This window comes from Lactuca sativa, chromosome 2 (genome assembly GCF_002870075.4).
Source record: "Lactuca sativa cultivar Salinas chromosome 2, Lsat_Salinas_v11, whole genome shotgun sequence".
Taxonomy (NCBI): Eukaryota; Viridiplantae; Streptophyta; class Magnoliopsida; order Asterales; family Asteraceae; genus Lactuca; species Lactuca sativa.
The window spans coordinates 235,400,301-235,418,335 of record NC_056624.2 but is presented as its reverse complement, the minus strand read 5'-3'; positions in this window follow the sequence as shown (position 1 = coordinate 235,418,335).

The following is an 18,035-nucleotide window of genomic DNA, read 5'->3' as shown; positions in this document are numbered from 1 at the left end:
CGCAACATTCGGTTATTTCACGGCGAGTTCAATATATAGGAACAATTGTATGTTATGTGTTATATGAGCTATGTGATTTTCCGTGTTATTTTCCCGTGCTATTATAGTTGCAAAGCTATACCTTTAATCATGTGATCGGTGAAAGGACTAGTATTACAATGGTATTGGTATGTAGCCTCTGGCTGTGTAGAGCATGTCTCGTAAGAGAATGACTTTTACCATTATGACATTGGCAGAAGGTTAGATAGGGCTAAAAGCCTGCAAAATCTACCAAAATGTTAAATCAGAAATTGCATGTCTTTTGTGCCAATTAGCCTAAAGCTTTATTGATGTATATCAAGTATTGAAATTGTTATGTCTCATTGATTGTATATCTTTGAATCAAATCACCGATTGATATGGAAACCCTGTCACATGATTCACATATGCCTTTGTTGTTCCTTGTTCCTCTTTGCTTCTGTCAGATTGATGTATATATATGGCATAGCATTATATTGTATCTATTATTGAACTCACTAAGCGTCACCACTTACCTTTCAGTGTTTAAATTATTGCAGGTGATAAGCATCCAATATAGTTATGTACTGTTAGAAGATGTAGAATAGATAACATTATAGCTTTTGTATTTGGTGTATAAATTCTTGGGAAATTGTGTAATATATATATAAAACTTTGTAAAAACCTCATTAGTCGGTTTGTATCCAGTCTTTTGTAATAAGACCATATATGTAAAATATGTTTATGAATATGCATGTAGCATGTTTGGAGTTATAATGTAAATTATGAAAGGGGTTCTTTCTCTCTCTCTCTCTCTCTCTCTCTCTCTCTCTCTATATATATATATATATATATATATATATATATATATATATATATATATGTGTGTGTGTGTGTGTGTGTGGAGGTGAAATGCATAGAGGAAAACAAAATACCGATGGGGCTGTTTTGGAGAAAAATAGGTGGGGTGAGGCTGTTGCGGGATAAAGGTGAGGGTATGGTGGTGTTGTGATATGTTGGAGACGGTAGAGATGAGATTGCCGATGGGTTCAGTGTAGATGTCCTCTCCTGATATCACAATACAAAAATGGAAAATAGATCGTTAGTCGACATCTGGGAAGGATTCCCGGGACGAAGCTCCGACGATCTAGTTAGTGATTGTTCTCAAAGAAGAGAAAGAATATTCACTGGAAAGAGAGTCGTCCTTCTTCACGAGGAAGAAGGATCCTTGTATGCCTGGTTCCAGAGGTATGTGGACCTCAACGGATTCTATTGGACATTCCTTCATGGGTTGTGACGTGGCGGACTCCTACTGGAAGATCCTTTGTCACGTCCTTTTTACATCCTTTCCTTATTGGCTAGAGGAGGATCTTTCAGTTATTACAAAGATCGTGGTTATCGTCTAACGAGCACGTGGCACACTCTGAATGGTCCTACGCTCGTCGGGATGTTATCCCTTGGTGAGGAGATTATAGCACTACTCTGCACCATAACTGTCACGCCTATGTCTTTCGCGTTAGCGAAGGCCCGGCCAAGGCTTCGGAATTGGTCTGACTGAGTTCAGCTCAGGCCAAGCTCGGTACTAGTTTTGAATTCTCTTTTTGTTGTTCCATTTGAGGGATATGTTAACAAGTCCCTTAGGCTTGTAGGCGTTTGCTTTGGCCTGATAGCATCGAGTTCGAGCCTATTTCTCAACACGTGTATGCCTGGGATTATTTCTAACTTGGAACGGGTTTTTGACAGTGTCGTCATCGTACGTCGGCCCCGAGAAAAGGGGGACGGTTCATGCTGCCGGTTCTGTCTTTAAAGTTCCCCCTTCCAAGATCGTTCATCCTTATCGTCTGTCTCTGCTTCCTCTGCCTCATCTTGGGTATTCTGCGAGTTTTCCTTCTCTATCATTTGTTTGTTCTAGGCAATGGATCATCATGGTAGAGTCCCTATTGTGGAGGAATTCCAGCTTCTGCTGGATCATTTTGGTTTCTTGCTGGAGCATGGTGTAATGATTCCGAAAAAGGGGGTACCAATCCATGATTGCCCTCAAGGTAAGGTGGGAGTTCCAGTCCCTTTATTCAAAGCGGGGTTGCGCTTGCCGACAGCTGATTTCTTCAACATGATCATGGACCATTCTGGCTTCTCCGTCGACGAGTTGACTCCGAGTGCTATCAATAAAATCATCGATTTTGAACTGATTTGTCGATCTTTGGGTTGTATCCCCACCTTATGGGTTTTCAGTTACTTCTTTTGTTCGGATACGAATTTTGGTATTCTTACTTTGGTAAAAAGGCGGGGCGTTCATCAGCTGATCTCTGAACAAGACGTCCCGAAGAAAACTTGGCAAAGGAAATGGCTCTAGGTTAACCGGGACCTTGTGGGGCATGGGTATCGCAAAACACGAGACTTTCCTGATCGCATTCTCAAATTGTTTGGGAGCAACCTAACCCTTGGCAAGCGACTAGGTGGCATTACCGTTGTTGGAGAGAACTAGCAGGATTCTATTCTTGCTGTAGCTGGTATGAGTGCCGCCTAGTGAGCCCGCAGGAAGATGGCTCAATTGTTCTTCATCGGATGCGGTATTCTTTTGTTTCTTTCTTCCGTTTTCTTCCCCCCCCCCCCCTCTTTTTTTTTTAAAAAAAAAAAAGGAAAGGGGAGGAGGAGCAGGGCATACGATGAGTCCTTATATTCAATTCTTATTTGTGCAGGTGCTGAGGCGGAGATTTCTTTCGAGATGGCCTTGTGCGGCCACTATCGGGGTAGGCTCTATCATCGGGAGGTCGATCTTGTAAAGGCTCTTCCCCCTCCTGTATTTGAAAGGATTATGCGAGAGCTAGCTGGATTGCTATCCATGGAAGGAGGGAATGTTGGTTCTAGTGGGCCTGTATTGCCTTCCCGACCAGCCGTTGGAGTCATTTCTTCGGTTCGTCCACTGAATTTTGTCCCTTCTTGTTTTTATATGGGCGCACAAGCTAGGAGGGTTACTACTCCTGTCCGAAAAAGGCGAAGTGTGTGTGTGGTGCCGTCGTCGGACGTGAAGACAGAATTTGATGATTTGGGCCTTCGTCCTCGTAAAGTGCGCATGACTATATCTATGAGTAGGATTCTTGGAAGCATCAGGGATGTTCTTGGCAACAAGTTCTCGGCGTCTATGGAGAAAAATAACGTGGTGACCCCTGATTCAGCGACGTCACCCCCTTTATCATTTGCTACAGCCTCCTGCTTGATCTTAGCTCTGAATCCACAATTAGGAGTGTATTGGGTTCACCCAGTGGTTTCCATTCAGTCAAAGAAGCCTTTAGCAGACGACGGAATAGGAACTGCGCCTAGCTCCTCATGTTCCAAAGCTTATGCCCCAGGCTGGGCGAGTAATGTGCGTTCTTTACTGTCGGATGATAACAATGCCCAAGAATGGAATGTCTATGCTCATTCGCCGACCATGATGAGATTTCATACGGGAAAATCTAGGGTTCAAGTTGTTGATGACCTTCGTTATGCTGCAGCCTAGGCTTCTGCTTTCATGGTTGCAGCCGCCGATCGGGTTTGCCGTGTCGGGGTGACCGAAGCGCGACTGAGACCTTTTCGTAATACCACTAAAATCCTGTAGGAGGAACTGCATGATGCAAAGGTTGAGCGTCGCGTTCTCTCTGAACAGAATTGTGTTGTGGCCTGCAAGAAAGCCATTCTAGAGGAGCATGTGCTCACTCTAGAGGACCGAACAGAGCACCTTGAGGATCAAGTAAGTTTTCTGACCCGAGAAAAGAATGTGCTGGAAAATAAATTGGATCGGTGCCAATGTCAATCGGATTGAGCACGTGTTGATGGTGCCATTGCTCGAGGTGAATTGAAATGGGTGCTAGAGAAAGGAGTGCTTCGTGCGATCGACAGAGTCATTGAGAGCATTAAGTTCGCCAAAGGGGTCCAGGATGTTTGTGAGGCTTTTGAAGTGCTTGGGTTCAAGATGGGGAGACAAATGAGTGAGTGCTCCATGTCTTTCAGTAAATATGAAGTTCCGAATCCTAGCCAAGTGGCGAGCAAAGCCAAGGAAGTCAACACTGCCGTTACGCCTTTTGTCAAGAAAAAAGAAAATTTGGCCTCTTCCATTTAGGGGAGTTAGATTTTGATGGCTTCCACCAGTTTTGTGGCAAGCAGAGCCCATGAGGTTCTTCCTCAGACTCGGAGGGCTGATTTGTATATGCTCCTTGTTGGTTTTGAAATAGATGTACCTTCCCATACACTATTTGCAAGGGAAAGGATTATACATTTTGTCATGTATTGTCATGGAAGTGCTCTCTTCCTTTTTAATTTTGATGTACGTGCGTGTATGTACATTTTGATTTTTCCTGTAATAAATTCAAGTTATGGTTGTTTGACATTTCTACTGTGATTTATTTTTTGTATACTTTCCCTTGTTCTAGGGTTTACGTCGTATTGGCTAGTGTGCCACAAACATCGCATAGTTGCTACGACTAAGTTGGTTTGTGTGTTTAGTTGGGATTAATGTGTTAAGCAGCGAGATGTTACTCATTACTGCAGACTGTACTTTATAGTCTAGCTAACAATACCTAGGCCGAGATTGTCACCTCGAGGCCTTATATTGTTGTATTATCAGGGGAAAGGTTATGAACCTTTTAGAACCCCTTTTTCTTGTGCCTTTAATTAGAATTTGTACATTCTCAGCTCTAAGATGTTATCGACACATTATAGATAAAGATTATCACTCTTTTAAGACCTACAGTTGCATTCTTGCATATATTTTGCTCAAGTAGCATAGGTGATCAGCCATTGTTGCTACTTGGAAAATATGCACAACCTCTTTACTTTTTGCAATTTAAACAGAATTTTGGAAAGATCTTTCAAAATGCAAATTATAAAAGAAAGGACGCAAATCAATACACTCTTGGTATCTAAGGAGGGGTTGTAAGCCAATTAAACACGTCTTGCCGTCTCTTCCTTGATTCTTGGGTCGGCACTCGTGCTTCAGCGGATTTATAGCGGGAGGTGTTTGTCTTTTGGTGACTGTCGTTTTGACGCGGTTGGGTTTCCTGCCTTGCTTCTTGTTGAGCATCACACCTGTTAGCTGGCTTAGTCGTTATTATCGTGGCTGATCTGTCACTTGTGCTGAATTTGATGACGTCGTGGATGGTAGATGGAATTATTTGCAACTAGAAAAGCACAGGGCGTCCTAAGAGAATGTTGTGTTCATCCAGGAAGTTGATAACCAAGAAATTGAGCACCCATGTTATCTTGTTTGCCCCGTCATGGATGACTAGAGTCAACGGGAGTCTGACTGTTCCCGTTGGCCAGATACGATGACCAGTGAAACCGAATAGCGGGCCCTGGCACGGTGGTTGGAGGTACTCTTACCATTTGATGGGTAGTTGGCTAAGGCGGTGCCTGTAGATCACGTTGACTCGACTTCCGTTGTCAATATAAACTTTTTCAACATGGTTTCGACTAACAAAACCGGTGATGTGTAATGGATCGTTGAGATCCCAATACTCCAACCTTGGGTCATTCATCGAGAATGCTATGTTGAGGACGCTTTGGTGTATGGCCTTGCATCGGGATATTGACTTTGGCGATTGGTGCATGGGCGAGGCCCAGTGATGTTGAGTATCTATGCCCTTTTTTCTTGGTCTCTTCCTCCATCCTTTGGATTTTTAGGGTGATATTTATACTCATCGAATTTTGTCCTGACGTCTTTTGCTATATCAACAATGTTTCCTACTAGTTGTTTTTTATCAATCTCCCTCTTTAGCACTGTGCACTCATTTGTATCGTGAGTTTTGCTTTTATGGTACTCACAAAACTTGGTTTGGTCTTTGTTTTCCTTGGCTGGGGACTTGTTGATCGCGTGAACTTTGGTATGACCGCTTTTGCTATCGTCCCTATAGAACGGTCTGTATTGTCTAGACATATGTCGGGGGTGATGATTGTGCCACTGCTGTTCGCCATCTTGCCTTCCCTAATGGGCCAAGATTAGCCGCGGCACCACCTCCTCCTGCTTTGCATATGCGTTGGCTATAGCTTTGATATTGGCCTCTTTTCGCTCTTCCCCTTCGATTTGCCTCAGGTATTTTTCAACACGGAACTTGAGTTCATCCCGGGATCAGGGAACAATGCCCTACATCTTCTTTGATAGGGTCCCCAGGAGTAAACCTTGGGCGAAAGCACCTATTACCAGGAACTCTTAATGTCCTGTAACATTTAATGTTGCCAGCATGAACCGGTCATAATATTAACGGATTGATTCCCCCTCTTTCTGTTTGCATGCCATTACAGAGTTAGCATCCCCCTTGTCTTTCCTACATTGCATGAAATCGTTGTGGAAAAGGTATTTCAATTGCTCAAAGCTGGAGATGTTGCTTGGCCTCAGAGATTCGAACCACTTGCCAACATTTCTAGTTAAGGTGCAAGGAAAATAAGTGCAAGTGAAGCGACGATCCATCTTGAGGGAAGTCATCGTCCATTCATAATTGTCAATGTGGTCGTCTAGATATGTGGTACCATCATATTTGGGCATGTGTGGGATCATCATCGTGTGTGGAATCTCATACTGCAGCAGCTCATGACTGAAATTAGAGTTGGTGCTTCGCATGGGATTGTCCATGTATGAGGCTAACATCCCGTTGTAATCCATGTGCTGCTGTATTTGGTATGGGCTTGCATACATCTAGGTATGCATAGTCGCCGACAAGATATATGGATGATAGAAAGGCAGGCCTGGTATCAGCCCAAATTGTTGGATGTCGTGTTTTCCTATTGGGGGAAGCGTGTAAGAGTCTGCTCCTGCGTATTGCTACGCATTCGAGTTGAACGGCTGAGCGGCTGCTACGAGGGGATTAACTTCGGATTGAAATTAGAACTAAACACCAGATTTAGAAGAACTGGATCCCTGAACCGTTAGGATTTGCATGCTTGCGACTTCTGGTTGATTCGATGTATGTATGAAATGTGGGATATGCTGCACGCATGAGTTGAAGATCGGCTGTTGTTGTACATAGAGCGACATATGGGGCAAGCCTGCCATGGTGGTGTGTGGGTAGACCGTGGAGGAAATTTGTGGTTGTTGTTGGATGGTGTGGGGGATCCAAGTCCTAGTGACGGAGGTGTGCAGGAGAGACTGTTGTTGTTGTTGTGGGACATAATTCCATGTTGGTTTTGTTGCAACGATTTGCGGAGTTGCAGGTACGATTGCAACTTGTGGGATCGGGTCGGTTGCAGGGCGCCATAGATTGGTAGCGGGGGTTGCTGTCGTCACTGCTGTAGATTTGTTTTGTGAGTGTATTGTTCAAGAGATACGCCTGGATGGCGCCAGATGTTGTGATATGTTGGATAGGGTAGAGCTGAGATTGTCGATGGGTTCAGTGTAGATTCCCTCTCCTGATATCATAGTACAAAAATGGAAAATAGATCGTTAGTTGACGTCTGGGAGGGATTACCGGGACGAAGCTCCTACGATCTAGTTAGCGATTCTTCTTAGAGAGGAGAAATAATATTCATTGGAAAGAGAGTCCTCCTTCTTCATGAGGAAGAAGGATCCTTTTATACCTGGTTCTAGAAGCATGTGGACCTCAACGAATTCTGTTGGACATTCCTTCATGGGGCGTGACGTGGCGGACTCCTACTGGAAGATCCTTTGTCACATCCTTTTTGCATCCTTTCCTCATTGGCTAGAGGAGGATCTTTCAGTTATTATGGAGATTGTGGTTATCATCTGACGAGCACGTGGGACGCTCTGAATGGTTCCACACTCGCCGGTATGTTATCCCTTGGTGAGGAGATTATAGTGCTGCTCTGCACCATAACTGTCACGCCTATGTATTTCGCGTTGGCGAAGGCCCGACCTTGGATTCGAACTTGGTCCGACTGAGTTCAACTCAGGCCAAGCTCGATACTAGTTTTGACTTCTCTTTTTGACGCTCCCTATGAGGGATACATTAACAGGTGGTTTTCACAGTGGTTGAAGTGGGAGAGTGTTGGTGATGGACAAAGGTATAAGGCGTGACTGACAATTTCTAGTGTATATAGTTATATATATTTCTTTCCAAATATCATCTCCTTATTTATAAGTACCAAATGTTTGATAAAATTCCCCAATAAGAGTTTTGTGCCAATGTTTTCTTCTTACTTTGGACTACTTTTGGTGTGTAGAACTAGAATATGAGAATCTATTTCTCTGGTATAGATGGTTACATATGTTTTAGTTACACATATCACCTGTAGAGGTTACTTGTTCCAACATAAGCACTATTTTGAGCTCATTCTTTAGTTTCATTGTGTTAATTTTCGATTTTTATCAATAGCTTGGCACTTTGTCCTAAGAGTGTTGTTGGAATGTTTTGTTTCTAACACTAAATTTCTAACACTATTTGATGGTTGATATCGTTTGGTTTCAATATCTACTATGGAAATTGTATCTCTTACCAAATGAGTTGCTTTTCCACCAATTTACAATGATAATTTTCCTATTAAAATTATTGTTTTGCTTGGAATGTTTTTAGATCTTGCTTTCCATTGATAAATGAAGCAATGGCCAATTTTATGTTCCATAATCTAAGTTTTTTCTATTTCAACGAGAAAGTGGGAACCACACAATGGAACTTTCAAATTTGTGTTAATTTGTACTATTCGTATTCAAACACATTTCTACAACATTATATAATTGATACGATGTATCCATGATTGCATATTTATATTTGGTTAAGCAAAAAAATACAAATAAACTTTTTTACAAAGTTGCAGGCGTTATGTGATTGTTTGTCAAAGTTAAGCCTTCAATTAATCACTGAATGAAAATATAATTGGTGGCATTTTGACTCATTATCGTTGAGGTTTAACAAATTTGTTTTCAAATTAGCTCCTAGAAGGTTTAATTGCAAAAACAACTTAAAAGAGAAGAGAAGGGAATTTGGTAAAATATGGATTTTAGAATATTACTTAAACAAGATACTTTTATAGCAATCTTAAAGAAGTTATACTTTATATAACTCTCTAAATTATAACAATACAATACCAGTGATGAAGATTAATGGCGTTAGGGCATAGACGTGACTATCGGCACATCAACGAGCTAGCGTGTTGACGGGCCAGCGATGCCTAGCAGCATTGCCTGGTGGCCCTGCTTAGCCTTTGGTTAGATGGGCTAGAATTAGGATGGACCAAGGGCTAACCTAACTTCCTTGGCTTAAATTGTCCCCTATAAATCCAATATGTTATTTTCCTTGGAGAGGGATATTCTCTAACCTTAGACTCGCACTCTTAACCAGCAGCCTCCACCATACCCATACACTATCCCATTCACCTTAGTGGTTTTCTCTGTCCAGGAAAAACCATCTTATATCATATACCGATCTGACTTGATAGTCGAAGCCTGCCTCTGGGGCGTAGTCCCTGGGGCGATTCTAACAAATTTGTTGTGATGGCAGCTAGGTATCGCAACGGGAACTCGCTAATGACGCCACCTCCATTGTTGCCCGAGATTCATCTTCATCACTTCAAAGACCTCCATATATTTGTTCTTCAAGGTTTCAGCTCTTCAAAGATCTACGCATATTTGTCCTTCAGGAGCTTCATCGGCACAAAGCTCTCTATAGATCTCTCTCTCTCTCTCTCTCTCTCTCTATATATATATATATATATATATATATATATATATATATATATATTCAAAAGCACTACTACAAAAACAGTATTTTACGACGCGCAAATGCGCGTCAAGAAAGGCCCTGTCATAAAGAGAGACGACACGCTTTTGCGATTCGTCTATAGAGGACGCACATTTATGACACGCAATGCGTAACATTAAAACCCCTGTCAAGTAAGGCCATGTCATAAACGAAGATGACACACATTTTTGCGTATCGTAAATTTAAGTGTTTAAAAAAAATATTTATATATTTCTTAATTTTTAAATTAAGTTTGCATTTAATGTCCCATAATAGAAATAAAATACCATATAGAAAAAATACAATCCATTGCATAATATAAAATAAAATTTCAAACTCAAAAAAAAATTGCACAAATTATAATGTCATACAAAGAATCATTCAAATGTTAAACAAAAATAATACATTGCTAACATGGGTTATACATTCCTATAAAACTAACAAATAATCATCCATGTCCAAAGTCGGATCTACCTTCCTAATTTGTATGTATAACAAAGACACATGTGTTAAACTTGTTACAATTAACATCTGATCGTATGGACTCGAGTGTTAAACTTGTTACCATTTAGATCTGATTCATATGGTCCACAGAAAGTCATGTGTTCTTGACCTCTAATTCAACAAGATTGTTACCTACATAAATGAAAACAAACAGGAACATTAACAGCCCAATTCTAAACAATTTCACAGGATGCCATATCATGTATTACCAAAAATGATGATCATTAATAAGTCCTTTCAAGGATAATTTGGTATGGATAGAAGATTAAACTATATACAAATCATAAAGATTCTAAAAAACAGTCAACTGCATTGGAACAAACATACAATAAGCAGAAACCAGAGACAAAACATTGGGGTAATACACCTAATCAACCAACAGACCATTGTGCTGCCTCACTTTGTCAACCACTTCCTGAGCTGCAGCCTTCATCAAATTTCTCTTGATAATAAAGAACAAGATGTTAACAGATAGCATATTCGATGTAACTTGAGCAGTACGTGAAATAGGAACCAAACACAGACCGCTACTCTTAGTATCTAGCTTTGTATCTCCTTTATAAAAGTCTTACAATTTAATTCAAAAAGTATCAAAGTCTTGCAACAAAACTTGTTCTAAACTGTAATTGGTTGGTAAATTTTAAAAAGTATCTAGCTTTATAAGCTTCTAACATTAATATCCTTACAAACTTTCAATATTATTTATATATCCTTATAAACTTTACAATTACATATATATCCTTCTCAATTATAAAATTCACATTTATATCCAAATTCATATTTTAGTTAGATTAAAAAATTTTATATTAAAAAATTTATCTAAAAATTAAAATTCTTCATAAGTTTACTAAAATACCCTCCCCTTCCCACGTTGGCATGATTCCCTTCCTTCTCAATTCAGTCTTCTTCCCCCTCAAAACTCTCTGATTTTCTGTGATAGGTAATATTCCAATTCAATTTCATTTACAAGTTGGTGAAGACAAAGAGTAGTTGTCAAAATTCACCTGTTCTTTATTTCTTAAAAATAAATAATCATTCAACCCTTTATTTTTGTAACATATGATGAGGAAGAATGGTAACAAGAATTAGTTTACGTGTAGGAATTTTTGTAATATTTAATTATGTTTAATGCTAATTAATTTGGGAGGGGTATATTAGTACATTCATAAAGAATTTTTAATTTTAGATAACTTTTTTAATATTAAAGTAATTTAAAACAAATTAAATTATAAGTTTGGATATAGATGTGAGTTTTAGGGTTTGAGAAGGATATATATGTAATTTTAAAAATTATAAGGATATAGAAGTAATATTAAAGGTTTGTAAGGATATTAATGAAATTTTCCCTTAAAAATAAATCGACATCATGCAGAGACAAGAATGTGTTATTGTGAACTTTGGAATCGGAATATGTAGATACAAAAACTTATTATTTTCCTATGAGTTCACGTGGGTTACCTGGTATGGAATTGGCACCGCCTGTTTTGGTGGAAGGCGTCAAATTCCCATTCTACAAAGCAAATCCTTCTCCCTTGGAATTGGCATCAGCAATTCTGCTTGTAGTCTCATTACCACCACCCCCCCCCCCCCCCACACACACACACACACACCTTTTCTCACTGGAATGGCAATAGAAATAGCAAAATTTTCAGTACTCTCTTCACCATTCTGCATAACTGTATCATCACCATCAGCTTGACATCAGAATCACTAATAACATTTGGTTTTCTTTCCGGAATCGGAAATGGAATATCACCTTTAACAGAACTGATGGAAAGTGTGGCACCGCTAGCATTTCTCTGGAATAAGTGGTTTCTGCAACATATTTGTTTCAGGAAACACCAACATGTTGATGGACCTCATTTCTTGTATGTGTGTTTCCTCAAGAGGCTTAAAACCAAAAACATCAGTCCATGTATGCATGTGTTCAACAATGGCAGGAATGATCAATTTCTAAATATGAAGGGATGAGAGTACCTAAAAAGAAAGGGTATATAAGTAATTTACACGCACCAAAAGCAAATATAAGGTTCTACTTTTCCTTACCGATTCAATACCAGATAACAACCTAAGACACATCCCTTGGCGTCTATAAATATGGCGGGTCCCAATAAATGGCATCTAAACTAGCTGGCTGCCATGGATCCTAAACAAATTTTATTAAAATTTGAAATTAAGGTAAGAAATTGACAAATTTTATTAAAATTAAGTAAAGAAGCAAAGTCCTACCTGATGGATGCAGCACAAATCATTTCATCACCCCTCTCCGATATAGCTGTAAAGAAGCCATTGTTAACCTATTAAAGTTTGATCTACAAAAAAAATTACAAAGAATTAGCAAATTTAGACATCAACTTAATGGGTAAAGAAAGTAACAGGGTATGTTAAACTTACCCACATTTGTAAACAACATTATGAATTAAGTTGATTCCACTTCTCTTTTCAAGAATAGGAACAAAGCACTCACCAATGACTGAAAGAGCAACAACTAGCTTGGAATTGCATTCCACTCTTTGTGATAACTCCATGGATGAAGCATCTGGTGGAAGATTTGATCGATGAGTAAGAGACCATGAGAATCCAGAACCCACTTCATTTTTCACCCCAAGAAGCTTCTGCAAGTGGTTGTATACCTGCAAAATCAACATAATTACAATTTACACCACCAAACTAGAAGAGAGAATGTGATCAACATAATTACAATTTAATTATTGTGCTTTTAATTTGGTTGGATTAACAAAAGGATCTAATCAAACTGGTTTATGTTAAAACTTTCTGAATCTTAAGCAACCTCACGTGTGACTGATATTAATTTAATCACCAATGCATAGTATATATAAATCTATATGTATATACACACCCATACAGATTCAAACACAATAAGAGATTTAGATAGAAGGAACTGACCAATTTTTTGCAGATCTTGTGATACGTTTTGCAACTCAAATGTTGACTAAAGAAAATTATGAGATCTTTAATGTTTAAGGAGTGCCTTCGACTGATGTTAATTTCCCTTTGGTTACTAGATACCAAAAAAATTGATGTAAGCTTGAATGAAAGTAGAATCAATGAGAATGTAGAGAGCCCAAATTAAAACCTTGTCTAGTAGAATCGATTTGAGAGTGAGTGTTGGATTTCTTGCTTCCCTTTCCTGGTTTGCTTACCCTTTGGCTATCTTAGTCGATCGATTCAAGCTTTCACAAAAAACCCTAGGTCGCGACCGATAGAGACAAGAAGGATTAGATGAAGGTAGGATTGGATCCGATTTCACATAGTAACAGTAGATTTCACTGAAAAACCTTTCCCGGTTCGCTTGAACTTTGGTTACCTCAGTCGATTAATTCAAGCGTTCAATAAAAACCCTAGGTAGCGACCGAGGGAGACAAGAGGGAACGGAAGGAGTGTCGATAGTTAGGGAAAGAGGGAAGAAGTAGGCGATAGTCAATGTTAGGAGGGGGAAGGAAGGACCGTCGGTAATTAGGGCGAGAAGGAAAGGAGAAAAAGATGCGGGATTTTTAATTTTTTAGGATTTCATTTTCCCCCTGGTTGAACGCGCGTTCCATTAAAATTTATAAGGCAACATCAATAGACGACGAACATTTTAGTAGAAGTGCCCTCCGTGTTTTTTTATTGTTTAGACACTAATTTAAGGGCATGCAATAATGCGTGACCTAAATCCTTAATTTTTTTTAAAAAGACGACACTTTTTTAATGTCACTCTCTTTTGCGTAACATAAATCAATGAGTGTCCTGGTTTGCGCGTCGTAAAAGGGTCTTTTTCTTGTAGTGAAGGTTTTTCCTCCTAAAAACCTATCTCTTTTTGTGACAATATATTTACGTTGTAACATCCCGGAATATCAAGAGTAAAGTTGAAGGGCTAAAAGAGTAAATTGGGAAGGGGAACTCGGCGAGTCCATGGGGGGACTCGGCGAGTAGGGTCGCGACTTTAGTCACATGTTAAGTGGCCGACTCGGCAAGTCAACGGATGGACTCTGCGAGTAGGCGTTGAGTGGAGAAAACTCTAAATCCGGAGGATGAGCCCTATTTAAAGGACATTATACCCTCTCCCCAGCCTCTTTACCCTCTGTAGAAGTCCAGAAAGCCCTAAGACGTGATTGTGAGGGATTAGAGTGCATTTGGAGCTTGGAGAAGTGATTGTTGAAGAAATCTCGAAGGAGAAGAGACTTGGATCAAAGGGCTTTGCAAGGATTCAGATTAATCTTCTCTTGGAGCTTCCTTTTGAGGTATTATTTCATTGTTTGAGCTGTTATTATCTAGATTCATCATTTTTGGGGGTGTTAGAGATCATATCTTTTGATCTATTGGAGTTTAGAGGTTAGATCTGAGGTTGCTACCTCGGATCTGGAATGGAGAAGGGTTAGAATGCATAAAAGTTCCTGTTTTTGAGTGATTGATGGAGCTATCTTGTCCCAAACCCAAACCCTAGAGTGAAAATGCCTAGATCTCCTTAGATTCACGTAAAGATTGCCACTTTACGTGATGGATGGCCTTAGGAGGGGTAGATCTATGGTTTGGATCATCTGCATGGCTTGGAAAGCCTCTGTATGGATTCAGATCCGGTGGTACTCGGCGAGTCACATGGGTAGACTCGGCGAGTTGCTTGAAGATAGGCTGGAACTCAGCAAGTTGGAAGAACAACTCGGCGAGTTGGATGAAGATGGCAAGGAACTCGGCGAGTTGGAAGAACAACTCGGCGAGTACATTGAAGATAGCCTTAGACTCGACAAGTCTGTTCTTGGACTCGGCGAGTCTTGTCGAAGAGTCCCAATCTTTTCTGGTTGAGCCGAGAATCGGTGAGTCAAAGGATGACTCGGTGAGTTGTGTGTGAGTGGACTCAGAGTTGTTGGACTCGGCGAGTCTCGGGGTGACTCGGCGAGTTGAGTCACGGATTGGGGAAAATTCTGAGCATGGGGACTCGGCGAGTCATCGGGTTGACTCGGCGAGTAGAGTCAGTCAGGGGTTGACTTTGACTTTGACCAAGGGTTGACCAGTGATTTCCAGGGGCATTTTGGTAATTGTTGGATATTGTTTTGAGTTCAGTGGTGGAGATCGTATCAGTGATCGGAGCAGCTTGGGTTATATCTTCAGTCGACAGTTTCGAGGTGATTTATCCTCACTATATCAACAGGGTCTAAGGCACCAAGGCCGGCCCTTTATCGGATTGAGATCCGGGTATTTATTGTTATGTTACTGCTTTGGTATGTTTGCATCCTGGTAGTTAGGAGGGTATATGTTAGAGACCTGGTTGAGGTCGGTATCCTGTTATGTAGGGTGATGCTATGCTAGTGACCGGTTAGGTCGGTATCCTGGTTAGGATGATGATATGTTATGTGATCTGTTTGATCGGCTTGCTGACTGTGATTTGTTATATGCTTGTATGTATATGTGCACATGGTTGTTTGGACTGGAGTTGGGTTGAGGCGGGTCCTGCTTTGTGCTGTAGGCCAAGATACCCAGGGCGGACCGGTTGTCCCGAAGGTTTAGCGAGCGGTACGGATAGGCTGTAGGCCCTAAGAGGGCAGACCAGACGTGCCGAGGATCAGAGAGTGGACCAGGACAACTGAAGGCCTGGTGCGGACGGACCAGTCATACTGTAGACTCAGAGAGTGGACCGGGTGGATTGAAGGCCTGGTGCGGGCGGACCAATCACACTGCAGACTCGATGTATATGGCTAGACTCGGAGGGTGGACCAGGTGGACTGTTGGCCGGTGCGGCGGACCAATCACACAGTAGACCCAAAGTGCACGGCTGTTCTGTGATCGGATATGTTATGGCATGTTATGTGTGTATGGTATATGTGGTTGGTATTTTGGGGATATCTCACTAAGCTTTCAGGCTTACAGTTGTGGTTTAATGTTTTTCAGGTTCTTCAGGAGACCGTGGCAAGGCGAAGGCGTGATCGTACCGCTCCTCATGTTTATGTTGTGATGTGATTCTGGGAACACTCTAAATAAATTGTATGGAAAACCTTTTTGTAATAATTTAATGAAATCGGGTTGTTTTGGTAAGTTTAAATTGGTTGAAATTTTTCGGTCGTTACAAGTTGGTATCAGATCCTTGGTTTGAGTGAATTGGAGGAACACTCGTGTGACTCCAGTCTCAAATCGAGGAGAGTTTTCAAAAGAGAATTTAAAATGGTTTTCAAAATGAGTAAAGGAAGACACGGAGGTACGATCAGCCGGAGCCAGTAAGTGACCCTAAAATACCATACATGATATTTGTTTTTGATCTTTGAGAGAACAGCATGCTAGTGCTAGGCTAGGGATCTTCAGGATTTCATGATAATGTTGCCTGATTTATGATGCCTGTTAGCCTAGGGTTTCCTTGTGTGAGATTTCCAGTGTTCCTCTAGCAGTGAGGGTTGAGCGATTGTTATGTATGTTTTCACTAGGGTGTTGTGGTAGTACTTCATACAAATATGGGTAGGTGTGGAAGGTAGTATGGGCCCGTACTACTGAAAGCACAGGACCCATACGCGTATCAGGGAAACCATGACCTCTAGGGTTGGGATGAGAGTTGGTTCCCGGGTTAGTGGGAAGTGTCTGAGATTTATGTGGTGTTTTTCAGTATGGAGATTCCGAGGCATGTTGGGAGTGGATCCGGGTCAGGATCGGGAGCAGGAGAGGGAGTTCCGAGCGGGTTTGTGTCGCCTGAGGTTATTGGTCAGATGAGCACATGCGAGTTGGATGCGAGGATTTGTGAGATCCTGCGTGATGAGATTGTTGCGTTGTTTCGGGCTGAGTTGCCGAAACTGTTTGGGTCGATCAAGACCGCCATGATTGAGTATTTTGATGAGCGCTATGCAGCTCTCACAGAGACGGCTGCCACGGCGGCTACAGCGGCTGTAGCAGCGGCAGGGGGAGGAGCTGGTCGGGGTTTTCAGTATCGGGACTTCGATAATACGAAGCCTCCCACCTTCGATGGAGTTCAGGACCCGATTGTTGCTATGAGGTGGTTATCGGACGTGGAGGGGTGTTTCTTCACGTGTTCATGCCCTGCTGATCAGAGGGTGAGGTGTGCTCTGAACCTGTTGAGGCTCAGGGCAAAGGATTGGTGGAGATTGACCACGGGGTCATATTCGGATGCGTAGAGGGCTGCGGTTTCATGGGATCAGTTCAGAGAGATGTTCAGCACTCGTTATGTTCCGCGAGTTGAGAGGGAGAGATTGGCTCAGGAGTTCCTTGAGCTGAAGCAGGATTCGGAGTCGGTGACTGAGATCACCAGGATGTTCACTGAGAGGTCGATGTTTTGCCCTGAGTTCGCTTCGGAGCAGGCTCAGATGTCCCGATATCTGAGCATGCTTAAGAGGGATATCAGACAGTTTGTGTCTACGCAGAGGTGCAAGACTTTGTTGGAGTTACAGGAGGCCGCCAAGCGGCGTGAGTTAGAGATTGAGTTGCAGTTGCGTGAGCTGAGGCAGGCTCCGGTGCAGTTGCAGCCGGCGCCAAAACGGTCCAAGACCGTTGGTTCTAGAGTGGGGGATCTGAGTAGCCACACTTGTGGGAAGTGTGGGAGGAGTCACACCGGAGTTTGTAGGTCCAGTGGTGCATGCCGCAAATACGGAAAGGAGGGGCACTATGCGATTGATTGTCGGCAGTCAGCGTCGGTTCGGGATTTGAGGATTTGTTATCATTGTCATCAGGTTGGACATTTGAGGGTCAACTGTCCACATCTCGCTGCAAGACCGGTGCAGGCTCCAACACCGGCCACTTTGAGGATCACAGGTGGAGGTCAGGGTGGAGCGGAGCCCCCAAGGGCTCAGGGTCGTGCTTTTCAGCTTATAGCAGAGGAGGTCAGAGCAGTGCCGGATGCAGTCTCGGGTATGTTTCTTTCTTGATGTCTTGAATATC